Source organism: Protopterus annectens, chromosome 10.part0 (genome assembly GCF_019279795.1).
Source record: "Protopterus annectens isolate FY-2018-M chromosome 10.part0, PAN1.0, whole genome shotgun sequence".
In the NCBI taxonomy this organism is placed as follows: domain Eukaryota; kingdom Metazoa; phylum Chordata; order Ceratodontiformes; family Protopteridae; genus Protopterus; species Protopterus annectens.
This window is the reverse complement of record NC_056744.1, coordinates 713,299,034-713,317,082: the sequence shown is the minus strand read 5'-3', so window position 1 is coordinate 713,317,082 and position 18,049 is coordinate 713,299,034.

The following is an 18,049-nucleotide window of genomic DNA, read 5'->3' as shown; positions in this document are numbered from 1 at the left end:
AAATCATTTTTTGATGAAGGACATGCTAAGGAGGAAACAGAAAAGTTTGTCCAACATAGGGTGAGCTGTGAAACAGGAGATTCGGCTTCTTGTTCTTCTGGTAATAAATACCAGAGAGAGACTGTGCCTGTGAAACCTTCTCCACTGTTTCAATGGAAAATGCTGGAGAGAAGGAAAGGACCACGAGAGCTGACTAGAAGAATCAAGAGTACGTTGGAAATGAAGCAGAGACAGGATGTGAGAGATGGAGATGAACAGTAATGAAACCAGTAACAATGTAGAATTATAATGCAATAATTATATTTGTGAAATAAGACAGAACAAGAAAATCTGGAAATATTGGACTTTTTCAGAATCTGTTGGACTTGAGGGGAACTCTAAAGTATATGCCCTACTTCATGTCATTAATGCGTGGAAAAATGCTTTGGGGAAGGAAAGACAGGGGAGAAAGTTAACTAAGCAAAGAAAACATTTTTTCTTAATAGTACTGTTTTTGTGGTGTATGATTTTATTTGCATGCTATAAAGTAAAGTTTTCTCAGTTATTTTTATGTGTAATGGGGGCTGTAAATAGGTGCTACTGTTCTTTTTTCCTTCTCTCTTTCTCTTCTTCAGTTTTAAGAAATGTAGGCATTGCAATGCAACACAAAATCCTGGTTAAAAGAGTATGACAAAAGAAAAATGAATGTGCTTTTTCTCATTCTTGCATGGGGAATGACTATATTAAGGGCATAAGATTGAGTTAGTAACAAGTTTTAAAAAAATGCACATACATGAAAAAGAATATAGAGTATCATGAGGCATTTTTCTAACAAATGAATGTATATTTAGTAGCAATTTTGCATCTGGCCCTCATATCTCCATGGAAACAATCTGATAATGAGAAATTGGCTGGCTGTTTCTCATGTCTCCACGGAGACAATCTGATAAAGAAAAATTCTTTATGATCTGGTGTAGAGTGATTGCCTGGGGGAAAAAAGAAAAGGGAAACTAGCTAGGAGATCATGTTCTCTGAAAGCATTCAGGGCATTCAGGGGGTTTCACAGTTGGGAGAGCTACAAAGATAAGACAAAACCAGTTAGCACTTAGTAGAAGCACAGGCTGCACCGTGCATCTTAGCGTGGATAACATTTCTTTTAGGTTAATGCAAGTCTATCATTTGCTCCTATTAGAAGGGTAAAACTTCAATATTTGAAGATGTATATAGTTTGTATGTTAGTATTAAATTGCTAGGTTTTGGGGGTATTTTTTTGGAGGGCTTTCAATAAAACAAAGTTTTGTAAGATGTGACAGTCTCAAATGGATATGACAAGAAACAACTATATAAAAGTTCAACCTGTCAAATAGTGTATGCATTAACACAAAAGCTAGAGCTAGACATTTAGCTGCACAAAGCAAAAAAACAAAAATCACGGAAAGAACAGCAAAAATAAATGAACTTGAGCCTTTTAATGCCCAAATGGTGAAAGAGACATCCAATAAGTGCTTTCATCTATAGTTAGACTTCTTCAGACTGAATGAAAAAAAATAAATAAATAACTTTATATACACACCATATACATAAATTCATTAAACTGCAGACCAATTAGGAAACAATTAAAATAATTAAAAAATAATTAAAACAATTAAATATTGTTGAGGTAGTTATGGAAGCTGCTATGGCACCCAGTTATGCAAATCTTTTTTATGGTAGCATGGGAGAAGGAATTCATTATGAAAAGTGAGTTTTGTAAAAATTTGTTTATTATGGGTGCTTCATAAACAACCTCTTTTTTTGTTGGACAGGAAGTCATGCTAATTTATATTTTATTTAATATGTTAACAATCCCTGAAATTTGAGTTTCACCTCCAGTTTTGATCTTAGTAAAGTGTACGTTTTGGATGTGGAAGTATACAAGGAAGGGAATGAGTTAAAAACTAAAATATACAAAAAGGAAGTACAGAACAATACTTATTTAGAATTTGGAAGTATGCACCCTATGGGTATGAAAAATAATATTGTTAAAGGGCAACTGATGAGAGTCAGTGCTTTAATACCTAAAGAGGGTAAAGATCCATCCGATATAGCTTCCTGCAGGCCCATTTCAATACTAAACCATGATTATAAAGTGTTCCTATCTATAATGGCTAAAAAATGGCAAACATAATGCCAAAATGGAGAGATATGGATCAATGTGGTTTTGTGGAGGGGAGGCAAACATTTGACAATATTAAGAGAACATTCATGATCCAGAGGGAAGCAGAATTTAAGAAAATACCATTGTTGTTGTTAGGTCTTGATACAGAGAAATCATCTGCCACAGTAAGTTGGGACTGTATGAGCAGGGAAATGCAAGCATTTACAAAATCTTGAAACAATATAAGATTGATAAGGAGAATATATGAGAGCATGGAGGCAAGAAGTGAGTGGGGTGCTCCCTGATCATTTCTGCTTGAGCAGAGGAACCAGGTAGGGTTGTCCTCTTTCCCCTTTGTTATTTGCATTATATTTAGAACCACTGCCAAAGAAAATAATGGACTTAGAAATTCAAGAATATAACTGGTATGGTAGTCAAGAAAAGCTGGCTCTATTTGCAAATTATATTATTTTATACATGGCAAAACCAGGAAAATACATTACAGTGTTGTAGAACATTTTGAGACAGTTTCAAATCTTTTCTGGATAGAAAATTAATGAAGCTAAATCAAAGGCAGTAGAGGTAAATTATGTACCCACATCTGAATTGGTTCAGCAATATCCACATTTATGGGGACAGTATTTAGGAGTATGGATTAAAAATGAATCTGGTGTGGCAGCTAAGGATACATGGAAAGAGACTAAACAAACGATAATACAAAAACTGAGAAGAATGAATCTTTGTTATATGGATAGCAAGCTACAGGCAGTTAAAATGTTTTTAGTCTCATTAGTCTTATACACAGGTCAGGCATATCTTTATCAACCAGAGGAGAAGTTGTGAATAGCAATTAATAAAGAGCTGAAGGGCTTTATCTGGGAGGGGATGACAGCAAGAGTCAAGTGGGATAAGCTGATTCTTTCAGTAGAACAGGGTGGATTGGGATTACCTGATTTGAATGAAGGGTTATTTCAGAGCTACACAGTTAAGGCTCCTAGCACACGTAGAAATCTATAATTCAAACTGGAAAGGGAGGATGATGAAATGGGGGAAGCTCAAGAAACAAGGAGAGACTAGGAATTTGGATGCAGGCCTTTATGGAGATTAATAATAATCATACAAAATATTAAATCCATAAAGTAGCAGAAAGTATCCTAAGAAATAAGCCAACACAGGAATGGAGAAATGAAATTCTGTCAATAGGGATGACTGCAATTAGGGATACAGGCAATACACAAGAGGGATCTGGAAGCTACTGGAGAAAACTAGCAAAGGAGCCAAGGAAATGGGAGCAAATAACTTGAGGGGGAAAGGTAACAGAATGAGAAGACGCTAAGAATTTATTTGGACTTCAGGTTACAGACTGCCTTCACTATCAAGAATTGAAATCAGAGTATAGGCAAAGAGAAAGAAATAGGGGCATTCCTAAATGAAAGACCAGGACCGGTAGAGTTTTTAGTAAAATCTAAAAGAGAAGCTGCCGCTACAAAAGGAATAATTAGTAGAATATACAAAATATTGCATGGTAACTTTAAGAATCAATCAGAGGAGGTTAGAAAGGATTGGGAAGAGAGACTGGGTAAGCAATTCACAAAGAAACAATGGGAGAATATATGTATGTCTCCCAACTATGCAACAAAATCTAGAAGATTTAGGATTTTTCTTTGGAAATATTTATACTGATATTTTTATACGCCAAGTAGACTCCAGAGAATTTTTCCTCAGGTAAACAGCAAATGTGTGGAGGACTGATGGGGAAGAGAGTGGTAACTGGCAACATATTTTCTGGGAGCGCAATGAGTTGGCATTTTTTATGGATTACTTGTGGGATGCACTGTCGGAGATGCTGGGTGGTCAGACTGGTGTGACGAGAGAAATTAACTCCCTAGACATGGGTAAGGCCTTGCTGTGTCTAATTATGGTGGCTGCCAAAAAAAGCAATTACTAGAAAATGGAAATCAAACTCTAAACAAACTACACTAGAAGTAGTAAACATAATAACAGAGACAAAAACAACTGGAATGGAGATCTTTTGAAAAGGGTAGGACCAAACTACATAGGAAAAAAATGGGAATTGTGGAAATAGGAATGAGGTTTAAAAGAAGGCAGGACTTAAATGAGCTATGTAATGTTTGACTGAGAATGATTGGGTAGATTTTAAGTGATGTATAATGTTTGCAACTGGGAGTGTGTCAGTTTGTGATGTAAAATGCTGGCAACTCGGATTGTGTTGGTGTGGACTGTTTTCATTTACATAAATGTATGACTGCCTATGTAAGTAAATGATGGTTTAATAAATATGTTTCTTGTTTAAAATAAAAAGGGGGGGTTAAATAATTTATGTACTGTTGCTTAGATTTTTGCGATACATAACAATATATGTGAAGTATATTGTGTGAAACGTAAACTTGTTAGTACAGTTTGCTTACATTTACATACATGTAAATATGCTTGTCACAAGTGATAATTCGATAAAGGTGTTTAAAAAAAAAGATGATATCTGAGCAACCGATGAGGAAAGCCAGCATCTCCGGCTAATATTAGTATTTGAGGAATCAAGCAGTTAATTTCATGGCTTTCTGGTTTTGGGGGGGGGGGGGGGCTAATCCAGACAGGCAAGTTAACAGATCTGGATACTGATCCAATTTCCATCCACGATACACTAGATAATGCTACAGGAATGGGAATACTATCTGCTGAGGCCAGAAAGGAGGAATGAGGATCACCTTGGCCTTGCATACACTTGCTTTCTGTATAAACCTGTTCATTACAGGCAATGGGTGAAAAGCATAAAGGAGACCTGGGGGCCAACTGTGGACCTCAGAATTCCTAGTTAACTGTCCTTGTGGAAGGATCAGGTGAAAATAACTGTTGCACTTGTGGTTTAAATGGAATGCAAAATGATCACAGCAGGGCTAGCCCCAGAGACTCCAGATCAAGTTTGTCACTGCTAGATTGAGAGACCACAGTGAGGCATTAGGATAGACCTGCTCAGATTGTCCACCCAAAGAGTGGACAACCCTGGGATGTACACTGTTATTAGAAAGGGGTGTGAAGACATCACCCACTGGCAGATTCTCACAGCTTCCCAGCTTAAGGAGTAGGAATGGGTTCCTCCTTGTTTGCTAACATACTAGACTACCAATGTATTGTCTGTCCATATCCTAATCACATCTCTAGGGAGGCTGTTCTGAGAGGCCTGCTATGCAATGAGGACCATCTCATCACCAGAACACTGATGTGAAGACTGGCCTGTACATGTGACCATGTGCCCTTGATAGTCTTCCCTTTGAAGTACCCCACCCCCACCCTAGAAGAGAAGCATCCATTGTCGCTACTGATACAGGATGATCTGTTTGGAAGAGCTGTCAGTCTAACAGAGAAAGACATGTTATCCTCCAAGAAATGTGGTGCATGCTAATCTGAGTAAGTCTTATTTTGGCATGGAGTGGACAGACCCTTTGGGACCACTGTACCACTGAAGTCCACTGGTGAACCCTCATATAGAATCTGGAGAACATGACCAGGAGGACTGTGGATGCCATAAGACCCAATAGGTAAAGGATCAGCCTTGAAGGTGGAGAGGGGTGGTAAAGAACTTGAGCTGCAGTGAGAGAGAGAGAAAGAACTGTGGACATTGGAAGACAGAATCTGTAAGGTTGTGTTCTGGTGGCATCCAATAAATTATACATTTTTACAGCTTAAGCACTGATAAGGCAGCAGGCACCAGCATCTCTGGCTTTCGGAAATGTTGACAGTGATGCCTAACTCCAGCATCAGTTGTAGGGAAAAGGTCCTGGTGGTGTGATAATAGACTGTTGGTTGTAGCAGTGAGATGCCAATCATCGAGATATGGGAAAACCTGGATCCCTAGTTGGCACAGATGCACCACTGCCACTACCATGTGAAGAGCCCAAAAGGCAGTGATCTGAACTGATAATGATCAGTTCCCTGCCTGAAGCGGAGAAACCTCCTTGAATACTTCTCTGTCTTCACAGGGTAGTATGTAGCCTTCAGATCTACTGAGCATAATAGTCCTTACTCAGTAAGGCAAAATGGTCTGAAGCGTGACCATTTGGAATTTTTGTCTGCTTGACATAGTGATTCAAATAACTCTAGTCCAGAATGGGTCTGACATCTCCCTGTTTTCTTGGGTACCAAAAAGAATCATGAAAAGACTCCAAATTCTATCTGGTCTATGGGGACTGATTGGATGACTTTTTTCTCTAGCAGCTTGGAAACTTCTGCGGCTGCATGCTTCCATTGGCTGGGTCGAACGTTCTGAACTTTCTCTCATTTCATAGGGGAAGGGAAATAGTATAGAATAACCTCTGAATATTATGTTTAGCACACATGGATCTGTGGCTATGTTTTACCACGTTTATAGGTCCAGAAATCCCCCAACTGCCTCAGAGTGCAGCAGTTGGGCAACCCTTCAGAGATGCTGAAAGAAATTTTCAGAGAATGGCCCATGAAAGCTGTAGTTATGTGGTCCAACTCTGTCTCTAGGGCAACATCCATTGTTGTTGCTACATACTATGTGATGAGGGGGGGGTCTATTGCCAGTATTCTTCTGGGAAGGACACTGTGACTTCCTGAACCACATCATCTTCCCAGCCTGTGATTCCTACAGTAGGATCTCTGGGACATGGAAAAGCAGATGCCTACTGCAGAGAGAGCTTTACCATCTTGCTGACTTCAGGTGAGCATCTCTTTTACTTTAGGTCTGAACAAAGTGGAGCCATCAAAGCAAATGTTGATGAAGGATGTCCTGAACCTTTCCACAAAGTCACAAATGCACATCCAGGCATAACAGCAACTGGAGATTCCAGTACCTCCTGCCCTACACCTCTGCCATCAGCTGCATTCAAGAGCAGACATACTGCCACACTGGAGATAGACTGGTGGGTGAACAGTCGACACTCCACTGTCTTCTGGACATCTGCTGGCAGAACATCCAAGACAGACCTGGAAATTTCTTTCATCAAGTCTCTGTGAAATCTGGTGACATGAGTTAAATAATTCAGCAGCCTAAGAGCAAAGCTCGCTTAAACATATGTCCGTTTCCCAAACTGATCCATTGCTCAGAATTCCCTCTAAGGGGCATGGACTGAGGAATGCTCTTCAGACAGTTCTTCATGGCTGCCGCTACAACCATCGCATCTACCAGAGGACCCTTCCTCCAATGTTTCTTGTCTACACAGCCAGACAGAATCGTATCTGGCTTTTTGGGAATACGCTACACCATGTCAGAGCCCTTCCATGTCCATTGAGGCATGAAATCAATGAGTCAATCAACAGGTGGTACCACCCAGGAAGAAGTTGATCCAGACTCAAAGACTTCCAGGAGCAGTGACTCATCAGAAAGACTAAATGTGGACCATCCCCCCACTCTGTTTCATCAATTACAGAACTTCACCAAAAGTGACATCTTCAGAGGGGGGATCTTGGGGAGAATTCATCTTACTCCAAGTCAGTGTCTTCAGTGACAGACTCAGGTGAAGAGTCTTAATGATTCTGTTTGCATGTATGTTTTCTATGAACTATCTGAGGATCAGGACTAGAGGGTTCAGAATTACATTGGAAGCTTATACAGCAGGATGCTTGGGAAGCCTGTGTAACTAACTGTCCCTTTCTGACAGAACAGTGAGAAACAGAAGCTGATTCCATTCGGGATTCTGATGGCACCAAAACTGGGGGGGGGGGCGGCCTTTCTGCTCATCTTCAAAAGACTGTGGAAGCCATTGACTCTGGAGGCTCTCTCTTGTCCTCAAACATGCAGGAAACCTCTAAACTGATAGGTCTTGACCCAGAGGCTGCTCTCAGTGACAAGACATCTAGTCCCATAGTGCTGAGGGGAAGAAATTGCTCCAAAAGCTTCAGGGTCCAATCCTCCCTCTGAGCTTCAACACCAAAACTTTGACTCCAAGACTCCTCTGGATTCAAACAGGTCAGACTAAAAACAGGTAGGAAACCATTCAGAGTCTAAGTCACCTGAACTATCGGTTCTGGCAAAGGTGCTTTGAGGTGGATCAGGCCCAAAATTACCAGTGCCAACAGTCGAACCAGTTCTAAACAAGAAATTATGTGAAAGGTGGGGGGGCCAGCACTCGGTACGTACCCAGAGGATAGTACCAATAAAGCCCTGAGCTGTACCGATAAAACCCTGAGCTGTATCAAATTCTGAGAATTTTTTTTAATTTTGTCAACATCCTGTTCTGCTAGACATCTTGAGGACTGGGACACTGCCATAGCAAATTGGGACTGGGAATATTACTTTTCTTGAAATACTGGAGGCTATAGTCTGGAACGGATTGGCTCCAATGAAAACTGGGACCAAGCAGGAGAAATTCAGTGCTAAGAGACAGTCAGTTTTGATAATCTGGGTACTTTTGGATCTGATTTTCTAGACAAAGATGGGTCCAGTAACCTCTTAAAGGACTTATCAGAGTCCCCTCTATCCTTATCTTTAGTCTTCTCCCTGGACTTATCTGGTCTGGAGTCCTTATCCTTATCTGCTTTCTCTCTCAACTTCTTGTCCTTGTTTCTCAGAGAGACGGTTTTTGAGTAAGAAGAAGGGGAGGCAGTCCCTAAGGAGGGAGGAGTCCCTTAACAATTAGCTTCTCCAGTCTCATTTGCAAGGCTCTATCGCTGAAAGATGAGCAGGTCTGGCATGATGTACCCAAATAAGTGGCCCCTAAATCGCAGGCACAGAGGGAGTGTAGGTCCTGGAGATGTGGGCTTATGCCCACCCCCTCTATGCACTTTTTGAAGCCTTGACCATAAGCTGAGGAAAGAGCAAAAAAAAAAAAAAATAAAAAACTAAACATCCATACATAGAAAAAAATGGCTGTATTTAAATATCCATCTAAACTAGCTAAGAGGTACACTTAAAAACACTTTTTTTTAACTATCTTAATAACTTAAGTAATTCTAATCATATTACTTACTCTATGAACATACCTCTCAACTATACAGGTTTTCACAGAATGTCCTGATTTTTGCTTCATATTTCTGGCCCACTTTTCATAAGTTTGTGTTTTGTTCTGGCAAATTAGTCGCAAATCATTACAGATTAAAGTTAGAAAATAATTATAAATATTTTAGTTTCAGGCTTCACACCCTTCAGAGAATTCATGCTAATGCAAAAAGTACAGTTTTGTACCTACCATAAATGTAGATGTTCGAGGATCCCATTGCTGCAGTCCTTACTATTGGGTATAGTCCGCATCCAGTCGGCCCGAATACCAGAGTATAAGGCTCACGTCGGTCAGGGCGCATTAGACTGACGTCAGTACGTCAGGGTACTAATGCGCATGACCGACGTCATATCCTCAGTCTTTTCTTGCCCCAGATGTCAGAAGACCCTAAAAAGACAAGGCCCAAAATACCTGCACCAAAAATATGCACAATATATACAAGAAGATATACAAAAAATATAAGCATGAAACCTCACCTACACAACCACCCCTAAACACAGAGGGGAAGGAGGGAGGGTAAATTGGACTGCAGCAATGGGATCCTCGAACATCTACATTTATGGTAGGTACAAAACTGTACTATGTTCTTCGTTCCCCATTGCTGCAGTCCTTACTATTGGGTAGAATCCCAAAGCAGAGGTAAGGGAGGCTGGCAAATCATAAAGAAGCAGGAGCTGACAACATGCCTTGCAAAACAGCTGTGGCAAAACCAGCCCTAGACTTAGAGTAGATAGGAAGGTGATAATGCTTAGAGAAAGTATGCACTGAACTCCAAGTAGCTGCTTCCAAAATATCCTTAGTTGCCACCCCTTAGAAATGCTGTTGTAGTGGCAGCAGCCCTAGTGGAATGAGGCCTAATCCCAGCTGGAATCTCCTTGCCATGATGGGAATAACAAAATGCAATGCAAAAGCCAATCCACCTAGAAATAGTTTGTTTTGACACAGGCTTGCCCTGCGAACTCAAAGCAAAAGAAACAAACAACTGCTGAGACTGCCTAAAATCCTTAGTCCTGCTTAAATAATAACGCAATTGCCTGTGTACATCTAAAGTGTGCAAAATCTTTTCCCTTTATCTTGGGGTCTGCATAAAAAGTAGGCAAATGAATAGTCTGGTTTAAAGCCACACTAGAAACCACCTTAGGCATAAAGGAAGGATTAGTGCGTAATGATACCCTATCCTTATGAAAAATCAAAATGGCTCTACTGCCATAAGGGCCTGCAACTCAGACACCCTTCTTGCAGAAGTAATAGCCAACAGAAAAGCAGTCTTCCATGACAAGTATTTCAAATCAGCAGTAGCCGCAGGCTCAAAAGGTTGTAGAGTAAGTTTTTCCAACACAAAATTGAGATCCCAAGCAGGAGTAGGAGCTCTACGTGGGGGTCTTATATTCTTTGCCCCTCTGAGAAACTGCTTGAACAAAGGATGCGAAAACAATGGTGGGTCACAATCATAGTGAGCTGAAATTGCTGCAGCATGAATCTTAATAGAAGAGAAGGACAAACCTTTGTCCAATAACTCAGTAAGGTATTGAAGAGCCGCACTCAAATTAGGCTCAGAAACCTGCAAATTCTTTGCTGTACTCCAAAATAAAAATCTCTTCCATTTTTCTGCGTACACTTTCCTTGTACTAGGTCTTCTAGCTTCCATAATCACATTTAAAACTTGTTGAGGAAGTTGAGACCTGCTGTGTTTCAACACAGAATATGCCAGGCTGTTAGATGAAGAGAGTGAAGCTTGACATTGAGCAGATGACCATCCTGCTGAGATAACAGATGAGGAATCAGAGGCAAAGGCCATGGAGGCTTCCTTACCAGACTCCGTAGTAGTGGGTACCAGTGTTGCCGAGGCCAATCTGGAGCTATCAAAATCATCCTTGGCCTGTCTTGTCTGACCTTTAATAGTACCTTTGGAAGAAGAGGTAGAGGAGGAAAGGCATACACATGAAGGTTTTTCCAACTGAAAGACAGAGCATCCACTTTCCAAGCTGTGTGATGAAACCCCTTTGTGCAATACTGTGGCAGCTGGTGGTTTAGTGGAGAAGCGAACAGATCTATGTCTGGAGTTCCCCATGACACTGTCAACTTCTGAAATACATGAAGATCCAGTTTCCACTCGTGGGGATCCATGATTTGTCTGCTTAACACATCTGCTAAGGAGTTCTGTGCTCCTGGCAGAAACCTTGCCTGAAGAGTTAGTTGCAAGCTTAGCGCAGTCTCCCATAAAATCATTGCTTGCCTGCATAGAGGATAAGAATGTGTTCCCCCTTGCTTGTTGATGTACCACATGACAGTTGTGTTGTCTGTTAGAATCAACACCTGCCCTGGAAGAAGTAACTCCTTGAAAGCCATTAATGCAAACTGGACTGCTAACATCTCCTTCATGTTGATATGTAGATGCAGTAGTCTGGCAGGCCACTTGTCTTGTATCCATTTTCCCTTTAGATGAGCTCCCCAAGCAATGTCCGAGGCATCTGTCGTTAAAATCTGACTCGCCTCTGGCCGGGTCACAGAGAGTCCCTTGTTTAGGTGACATTCCTGAGCCCACCACAAAAATTCTCTTTGAAGGCAAGGTATTATTTGAATGACAGTGTCCAAATCCTGGCAGTGCTGTGTCCATACATTTTTGAGATACCATTGTAGCTTCCTCATATGCAGTTTGGCATTGGGAAGTACCAGAATACAAGATGCCATGAACCCTAATGCCTGAAGGACTGTCCTTGCAGTCAGCATGGACTGATGAGATAGTTGATGGAAGTAAAGTGATAGACTCTGTTGTTTGTCCGGGGTTAAAAAGGCCATCTGGGCTGCTGTATTCAGTCTCACACCCAGAAAGCACATGTGTTGAGAGGGTACTAGACTGGACTTTATTTCGTTCACAGAATACCCTAGGCATCTTAGCACTGCTATAACATGTTCCAGATGCTGTACAAGGTCTTCCTTTTCTTGAGCCAGAATCAGGCAGTCGTCCAAGTAAGGATAGATTTGAATTCCTTGAAGCCTGAAGTAAGCTATCACTGGAGCCAGAACCTTTGTGAATACTCTGGGCACAGTAGATAAGCCAAAGGGCAATGCAGAGAACTGATAATGAGAATTTCCAGCTCGAAACCGCAGATACTTCCTGCAACTTAGCCTTATAGGCACATGAAGGTAAGCTTCCTTGAGATCTAGAGTTACCATCCAGTGATCTTTGCCCAGCAGAGGTAAAAGCTGTTGTAACGTCAACATCTTGAACTTGGGAATGTCCAGAAAAGTGTTGAGGAGAGATAAATCCAAAATTGGTCTCCACGTGTTCCCTTTCTTTGGCACTAGGAACAGGCGAGAATAAAATCCTAGGCCCCTTTCTGATACAGGGACTGGCTGAATGGCCCCTATCTGGAGTAATTGAGAAACTTGCTTGTGAGCCTCTTTTCTTTGTGGAGGAGGAATGTCTGGCATGCCTTTGAAAGGGGGCATTGTATGGAAATAAAATCTGTAACCGTGGTGAATGATATCCAACACCCATTTGTCTTGAGTAATTAAATCCCAATTTTCTTTGAAAAGAGACAGTCTTCCTCTCAAAGGAGCTGCCAGACGGGAATCTACTGGCAGCTGAAAAGACAGGTCATTGGGTCTGTTTACGAAAGGACTGACCCCTGCCCTCACCAGAAGTCTGAGCAGGCGAACTCCCTGTTCTAGGCCTAAAAGAACCTTGAGCCCTGCCCCTACCACGTCTAGACCTACCCCTAGACTGGGAATCATAAGCAGGATATGTCCACCCCTTAGCCGGCCAATTTCTACTAAATTTCGGTGGCTGCACCTGCAAAAATCTTTAACAGTTTGCATAGACTTAGCTTTGTCCTCCATTTTCTTTAAAACTGCTTCCACAGGCGATCCAAACAACACATCAGACTGTAAAGGAGCATCCAAAATCCTTGTCTTAACATGCTCAGCTAAATTCTGATCCTTCAACCAGGCATGCCTGCGAAGAACAGAACTAGTAGCGGCCACCCTCGAGGAGGCCTGTACAGCATCAAAACCACATTGCAAAGAATGCTTACCCACTTGTTCAGACACATGAACCAAATCCAGCAACTCTTTACACTCAATACCTCCCGTCAAAGCATCCACCTTAGATTTCAATTGTGAAAGGAGGTAATTCTGATATTTCAGCATGTGAAACTGACAATTCAATGCTCTCATGGCTAGAGTGGAAGAAGTATACACTTTCTTTCCCCACCTATCCAAAGCCCTTGCCTCTTTATCAGTGGGAACAGGATTTTTAACCACAGAAGCTTTAACACCTTTAGGCCCTTGAGAAATAGTTTCTGGGTCCGCCCTAGGACTCTTAAACAAATACTTATGAGCTTCGGGCACCCTATAATACCTATCAGGCTTAATAGGAGCAGGAGGCAAAGAGTCAGGGTTCAGGGAAGCCTCTGCAAAAACATCTTCCACCACATTCAACACAGGAGGAATAGCTAAGGGCCTATGCTGGGGTAAAAACAAGAATTCCCTAAGCCTTTTCCTGGAATCAGAGTAATCCTGGCCTTCCCATTTAAAGTGCTCCCTCATGGAATGCAGAGTCTCTGAAAATGAGAAATCCTCAGGAGGAGTAGCTGTAGGAGTGGAATCATCCACATCAGAATCAGAATAAGCAGGATACTCCTGCAAGTCTTCCGCAGAAGACCCTGAAGCCTCTGAACACTGTTCAAAACTATCAAACTCTGGTTCCACCCTAGGCCTTTTATCAGGCGGGGGCATAGAACCTCTAATCATAGTAATCAAATCTTCTGCCATTTTAAGCATATGTTTCTTAGGCACAGAACCCGAAATGCTAGGAGAAGCCCCCACTGAAGCTAAACTAGGCCTACCTCTCAAAGAAGTTTTGGCAACAGAAGGAGAGGCTCTAACTACCTTGGGAAGAGAGGGAAGAACAGTCACCTGAGAAGCCCCCTCAGCCTGGCCTACCTCCTGAGAAGGCACATCCTGTAACAGTAAAGTTTCTGCCTGGGACTCCATGGAAACTCCTGGCAAAACCTCTGGCTCCACTGAGCCTCCTAAAGAACCGACGTCCGGGACTGCCGGTTCATCAACCCTAGGCTTCGCTGTTTTGTCCTTGCGCTTCTTGGAGGAAGCGGGCGTCGGAGCATCCGACGGCATTTTATAATTGCAACGCTTCCCAAACACTAACCTGGCACAGTCTAACCTCCTCTTAATAGTGCATTTGTTAAACCTAGCACAAGAGCGGCAACCAACAACGTCGTGCTCAGGCCCTAAACAAGGTATACACAAGGTATGGTAATCCCTATGAGGTATCTGTTTCCCACAAGAAATACAGTTATTCACTTTTTCTGACATCCGGTAAAATACTGAGGCAAGAAAAAACAAAAATGTTCCCCAACGGGGTACTTAGCCAACTCTGTTTCGGTCTGAAACTCCGGTTTCGGAAAGATTTCAGAACGCCAACCTGCACTCGCAAAACTGCTTCTGCATCGGACCACGCGGCAAAAAAGACTGAGGATATGACGTCGGTCATGCGCATTAGTACCCTGACGTACTGACGTCAGTCTAATGCGCCTTGACCGACGTGAGCCTTATACTCTGGTATTCGGGCCGACTGGATGCGGACTATACCCAATAGTAAGGACTGCAGCAATGGGGAACGAAGAACATCCTGTTGTTCTATCAACTTTCTAAATTTGTAAGAGCAATATTTAAAAAATGCCCCTATTTCTGGGCCGTTGTCACACTTTTGTTTATGGCTTTGTCTAGATTTCTTGCTCTAAGAGGTTGAGAGGTACGTCTATGAACTATTTCACTAAGAAAAAGTATCTATGTAAATAAAAAAAAAATATTTATATATATATATATATATATATATATATATATATATATATATATATATATATAAATATATCAAATAAAATACTTTGGAAGCTAGCACAATAAGGAGACTGAGACCGATAGTTCATATCACAAATTCCTTCTTCATTAAAAACTACTTCGATTCAAACAATCCACAAGATAGAATCTAAACCAGTCTAAAAATATGAAAATATTAAGTGCTTTTGTTTGTTAAAATATTGCTAACTAGTCAAACTTAATCAGAATAATGGTGGAATGAAATAAGAACTAGTGGGGAAAAAATTTTACATTCTGGAGGGGGTGTGTCCTCCCTATATAATCCAATTAAGGATGCTTCGAACATTAAGGTTCCCATTGAGTCCAGGGGGCGTCTGCCTGTAATTTAATTTGCCATCTCAATTCTTTAACTTTCAGAAGGGGATTGCAGTCACCAAAAGGCAAAGAAAGATTGTTAAAGAACCACAAAATGGAAAGTATTACACTGTGCATTATTAAAAGCAGGTTTAGCTAAAGCATTCTTAATGCCTCTCTTTCTAAGTGCTCATCTGTGTTCTTTAATACGATCACTTAATTTCTTTGTGGTTTTTCCCACATAAAACTCTTTGCAACAGTCACACACTGCAAGGTAGACTATATTCATGCAGTTACAATTAAAAGCTTCTTGAAACAGAATCTCTAGTTTGGGATTTTGTAAACAGAAATCATCCCCTTCAGCAATGAAAGGGTGGCACACACACTTGCCACAGCATAACATACCTGTACCCTGGGAAGGGAGACTGGTAATGGAAGGGGTATTCTTTTCAAAAGCTGACTTCAGAGAGACAGTATTTCTACAGCAAAAGCTAGGACGGAGAACCAAGATTCTTTCCATATCCGGGCTACTGTTAATAATTCCCCAGTTCTTGGACAATCTCTCTCCAATAGTCCCTCCATCAAGAGAGATGGGAAGTGGGAATCTGAAATGGTCATTTGAGGAACCTGTGGGTTTAGGGCTGAAACCAGATTTAAGGATGGGAGGATATTTGTTTTGCCTGTGAACAATAATTTCAGTGAGGATGTCATTAACCAAGTTTTTTCTGGGTAACGTTTTTCTAAAAAAAAAAAAAAACATTTAAGAAATTGACTTTCTTTAAAGAAAATATCATCCTCACTCACAATCCTGCTAAGTCGCACAAACTGCCCCTTAACTATATTCCTCTTCATAAAAAGGGGATGCTGGCTAGAGAAGTCCAAGTAGTTGTTCCGAAAGGTACTACTCCTGTGAATGTTGGAAGAAAACTTGAAAGAAACATGATCCCTGGCCAAACGAACGTTAAGGAAGTTAACTTCATTTCCTTTACCCAAGATGGTAAAATGTAAGAAACTGATAATCTGGCTAACCCTGTCAAGAAAATTACCTAGCTCTAATTCTGACCCTTATGTTTGTATAACCTGACACATTGAAAACCTTCAATCTTGCTAGAGTGTCTGCTTCCCAAGAGCTTAGCACTAAGTTAGCATAAGCGGGAGCCATTTTGGCTCCCATTGCCACCCCTTCAAGTTGTTGATAAACAACACCACTAAAAGAGAAAAAATTATTTATCAGAACTAACTCCAGTAAAGTAACCAAGGTGTCTACTCTAAGGGGATGGGTGCTGGTGTGTTTGGGGATGTGGGATGCTAAGGTAAAGAGCTACAACGTTAAGTGTGACCAGTATGCATTGTCCTTCAGTGGGTTGGCATGTAAAGATTTCATTTAAAAACTCCCAGGAGCCTTTAAGGTAGAATTGTGATTTCTGAACCAAAGGGTCCAGAAAAAAATCCAAAAGAGCTGAAATACATTCTGTCTTAGTTTTTCTAGATGGTACAATATACCTGGGGGGGGGATCTATTGGGTCTTTGGGATCCCAAACATTCTGCCTACCTGTGGGAATTCCACTTCCATAAATTCCCTTTCTTCCTCCGAGATTAAACCTTCTCGATACAGTCTGTTAAGAGCATGGTCAATGGAAAGAAAGCTCTGGGAAATGTCTTCAGGTGAAACTACTTTATATTTAACTTTGTTAGAAAGGATAGTTTCCATTTTATTATTATAACTGCTAGTATAACCACTATGCCAGCTCCTTTGTCACCTTTCATAATCCTAATATCAGAATCTCTACTTAAACTATCTAAAGCTTTCTTTTCTTTTTGTCAGGTTTAACCACTTGTACTGTGTTTTGTTAGACAGAGCTGATCTGATTTCCCTTTCACAAATCCTGGAAAAGATATTCAAAGTAGGGTTGGAGTGGGGGATTAAAAGTGCTCCTTTTCAAAGGGGGGGGGGGCTGGCCTTTATCTGCATCCGTATCTTCACTGTCGCTGGCAGGAGACCTACTAAAAGTGTCATATAAACCAGAATATGCAGGGGAAACACCATTTTCATTAACCTGCAAAAAACTAATACCAGCAGAACTAACATCAACATTTAAAATGTCATTACCAACATTAAAGCCATTTTTTTTAACCCTTGTTTAAGGTTAAGCTTCCTGCAATACAGTTTCAGGTCAAGAATAAGATTTGTTAACGAAGCCCTCTGAGAGGGAATAAAATTAAAACCTTTAAGTAAAACATATATAATATAAAATATATATACATATACACACGCATACATATGTATGTATGTATACACGCACACCTATACTAACTATGATAGCCCTAAGTAGCTATTCTTCCTACCTAACCTAGAAAAACTATTACAGTTATTAATACTAATACATTTTAGCAAACTATAGAGAGAGAGAAAAAAACACTCTTCGTAAAAGGAGGAGTTTTTGGAAAAAAATATCCACACAGGATACAAAAACATGGAACCCTCAGTTGGATGATTAACCAGTTCAGGCAGCAAATGAGATCCAAGACAGAAGGGTGGGAACCAAGGAATTATAGGTAGGGGAGGAATTACAGCCCCAGAACCGAAGAGCTTTAAGTTCGGTGCCAAGGTTGGATCTGGTAGGATCAGACAACTCACAGTTGAATCAGGCAAAAATAACACTGTATCTGAAGTACCCATAGAAAACACATGCAGATATGGAGACTATGCAAACACCACACAGACAGTTACGTGGCCAGGACTGAACCCCAGACTCTT